We start from the raw sequence: 4,370 nt of genomic DNA, 5'->3' as shown, positions 1-4,370 counted from the left end.
ACAGTCCATTCCCCTCTTTTCTCCTTGACCCCAGTAATACAGACCCGGCATATGCGTCACAACCTAGTAATATGTAATAAATAGTTACACGTGCTGACTCTCAGTGTGTGACAGCTCCGACTGGGGTCTCTGATGGGACCAGTGAGGAGCACTTTCCCTCCGCAGTCACAGTTGCACAAGCGGAGGGGAAAGTGGCAGGTGAAGACCACAATAGCCCCCTTGTGACTGACAAAAGCCAAGGTGGAAGGGAAGCTGGGACACCAGGAGGGGCCCGCTGATGGAGCCTGGAGTGGCCTCCCTGAGGGACAGTGGCGTCCCTGCCTCTGGGGAAGATGCACCCACCCAGGAGAAGAGCAGAGACAAGCACCCACACCCTCGATCTTTCTCCCGGGCACTCAGAAGGGAGGACAGAGGCCAGGTGCTCGCAGAAGAATGTCCCCTGGGGAGAACCAGAGTCCTGCAGAGGGAGCCTTTCCCCTCCACCATCTCAGAACGGCAGTGATATAAACGACTGACTTTAGAAAAATCAGTGTTTGAGTCCTGTTAGCGTCTTAATACCAAATCAAGCGTTTCCGGCCTGGCTTTTTTCTGGTCCTTTATTGGTATATTCGATCCTTGCAATGCATCTTATTTTGGTGAAGGGGGGAGGATCTAAGATTTTTAAAATACCATAGGAACAAATCTTTTTGAATCTTTTTAAAGTTATGAGTAATTGATGGCAAATGTTATCCACAAAAATAATTCTATACCTTTCTATAGAAAGCATTATACTCATTTTTTTTTTTTTACATATTCTAGGGATTTAGCAAAGAAACAGAAAAGATTTGTAACACAAAAGCCTGAGATGACTTGATATTGAAAAGAAAAAAGAATAAGAATTTGAAAGTAGCAAAAGCATAACACTGATTCAATATTAAACATAATTGTGTACAGCTTTAAAACGCATATTGGGTCATGTAGAAAAGATATATGTATGATATTTATATAAGGTATTATGGACATTTTCCATTTTGATGGTTTAATGTGATGTATTTGCTATGTTAAGTATGATTTAACACTTCACATTTTTTCTTCTTATGAATAATTTATTGATTTAAAATCTGTATGCCACGTTAATTCATAAAAGAATTACAGGGAGAAATCAGACAGCACTTTATATTTCCGAAGTAACCCTCAAAGCTGAAACGAGCAGTGCAGGCAGCCCTGCTGGGCACAGACTCATCTCCACAGGACCCCCTGGGGCGTGCCGTCGCACGGATCGCGATGCGCAGAAACTGTACGTAACTATGCCTGCGCGATTTCTGCAAGCAAGAGGCCTCGGAGCCTATCAGGCACACGAAAGAAAGTTCATAGAAAAAGAAACCCTCTTAGAACAGGATGTTGGGATAGCTGTGATAAATGTATGTATAAAAATGGGACAATGAACATTCTAAAAGCAATACAGGCCTGGCTGGCGTGGCTCAGTGGACGGAGCATCGGCCTGCGAACCAAAAGGTCGCCAGTTCGATTCCCAGTCAGGGCCCAGGCCTGGGTTGCGGACCAGGTCCCCAGCTGGGGGCACACAAGAGTCAGCCGATAGACGTATCTGTCACACATTGATGTTTCTCTCTCTCCCCTTCTTCCCCTCTGTCTATAAATAAATAAATAAAATCTTTTAAAAAGTAAAATTTATTAAAATAAATAAATAAAAGCATTACAAGGCCTCACTCAGGGTCCACTTGCAAAGGAGACGAAGAGACCTGCATGGTGACTTATCCCGTGGGACTTTTTCCCCCTTGTGTTTAAGAGATGGACGCATGCAGTAAAATACCACAGTGACACCTGTTGAAATTTGTCTTCGAAAGGGGTACACAAAGGGGAAAGGTAGTTTAGGAATGAAGGACAGGAGGAAATGGCAAGGAGGAGACGCTTACCATGACCTCACGTTGTTTCTTTTATTCCTTTCCATGCGGAAGACTGTGCTGCCAGTTTTTCGGCTGGGGGTGCATTTTGGGGTCTCACAGCACCCACTGAGGAAGAAGTGCTGAGTTCTCGCAGAGAACCGGTGCGCTCCGCAGGCAGCAGCAGGTAGGGAGCACGCTTCTTCCCGGGCTCTGTTCAGGGCCTTCCTCGTTATTCTCTGCTCTCTTGCCCCTTATGCCTTCCTGCGGTGCTCTCTGGCTGGTCGGTATCCAAGGGGACCCTTCTTGTACCAAGCCAGCTGGTGATGATTGCGAAGTTCTGCCTCCAAGTGACGCCTTTACGGAGAGGCATTTTGTAAGCTACGCTCTTACCTATTTCTGTTTCTGTTGCCCACCTTCCGGGGAGGTGCGTCCTCTCTAACACGTGCTGTAGGCAATGGATGCCCCCTGCACCCCCCTGAGCTGGAGGTTCAGTTCTCCCTCCGCGCCAGCGTGTCTGGCCTCTTTGCTCTGCTTGGTGCCCCTGTGCTCTGTGCCTAACCCACTTGGCCGGCCCTGGGGCTGCCAGAGCACGTGGGTCGGAGTGGTCCCGCAGGCCCCTTCTCATCGCTCATGGCCGGGGCTTACGCCGCTAAGGCCATTGTTCTCACTCGAGGGATGTCTGGGGAGAACAAAGATGCCCAGCACCCAGACTCTTCCCGCCATTGTACTCCGTGACTCTGAGTGTGCTGGCTTTCCTCGTCACCCATGTCCCCTCACGGTTGCGTCTGCGCCTCCAGGTGCTGTCACGTGCATTGTAAACTGAGGCTGGAAGAAGCGCAAGTGGAGGTGAAGGGCCCCAGCACCCTGTCATCTTTCTGGCCAGCGCTCTCACATGGCCACTCAGACTCCACGGGAGGCTGGGAAATGGGGATTTTAGCTTTCGCTGCCTCTACTGGAGACAAGAATAGGGACGAAGAGGGGTGGACATGAACATTGTATCAGTCAGATCATAGTGTCTGCCTCAAAGAGGAACAGAGAGGTCCCTTTCTAAACTCGCTCCAAGGGTCAGAAATGATCGAGTCCAGGGTGTCGCCACGTGTCCCACCAGCATGCTCCTCCCCTGATTTCACAGAGCAGGCCCCAGTTTTTGAAGCGTTAAATACCCACTCTGTAGGGTGCAGCAGAGCAACGTTAACGATCACAATGATCTTAATTTGCTCATTAATCAGCTCAGCTAACGTTGAATTTCTAAGTATCTATCTTCTGTTGCCAAGCATCAGGACACAATGTTAACTAACACGTATTTCACGTCACTGAGCATATGTCCTGCCTGCACAGTCCTTGGTCAGCTAGGAATGCCTTCAGGTATTAAAAGCAGGAAATTCAAGTCACCGTATCTTCAACCATATTATCACCCCTAATTTTCTTCTTAAAAATCCAGAAAGAAGTGTGTTGCTCCACAATTTAGGGTGCTGAGGTTACCTCTCTGTGATTCTGCCCTCATGGTTACAAAAAAGGCTGCCACAGTTTCAAACACTCATTCTTCAAGATTGTGTCCCAAGGCAGCCAGGACAGTGAGAGACCCCTTCTCTCAGGCCTCCTCTCTTTATCAGGGAGTGTGATCTCCCCCGGAGGCCCCCTTGGCAGACTCCTTGGCTAGAATGAGGTCATGTGGCACCACTAGCTTTAGGAGGGATTAGAAAAGTATCCAGTGAACAAGGGAGAGGAGGTTGAGAATTCGTATTGGGTAGATGATCAAAAGTGTCATAGATGCTTTGCAGCTTTCCACGCACTTTTACGTTCATGATTGCATCTCAGGCCTCAGTGAGATCATTTTCCAAACATAGGGAAGCTCAAACCTAGAATAAGAGGTAGAAAATGGTATCTGCCATCTGGGAGCTTCTGGCTGGGAAATAATTCAAAGATCCTTTGAAGGTGCAAATTTAATGAAACGGTTTTTAAAGATGTTATAATGCATTTAGCCTTTAAAGTGTGCATGCAACAGCCCAAAGAGTAAGTGAGAAGATTTTATAGTTTGGAAAGATAATTACATGGTGGAATGAAAAAAGAAATCAGGGTACGTGGATTCTAGGCTCAGCTTTGGGTAAGACACTGGAAGGACTCTGAGCCTCCGCCTCATCATCTGTAAAATTATGTATGTGGCCCTGGCTGGTGTGGCTCACTGGATTGAGCACCAACCTGCGAACCGCGGGGTCATCAGTTTGATCCCCACTTAGGGCGCATGCCTGGGTTGCGGGCCAGGTCCCCCCTTAGGGACATGCAAGAGGTAACCACACACTGATGTTTCTTTCTCTCTCTTCCTCCTTCCCGTCCCCGCTCTCTAAAAATAAATAAATGAAATCTTTTTAAAAATTACATACTTGATCTAAGTTAGATGACCCCTGTCCTCCCTCTCAAATATGAGTACCTATCTAATTATGATGCTAGAAGTCATGAGGCACAAGAATACTAAAAATCATCTATTCT

The sequence above is a fragment of the Furipterus horrens genome, unplaced genomic scaffold, assembly GCF_987537825.1.
Source record: "Furipterus horrens unplaced genomic scaffold, mFurHor1.1.pri manual_scaffold_12, whole genome shotgun sequence".
Lineage (NCBI taxonomy): Eukaryota > Metazoa > Chordata > Mammalia > Chiroptera > Furipteridae > Furipterus > Furipterus horrens.
This window is presented reverse-complemented; position numbering follows the sequence as displayed.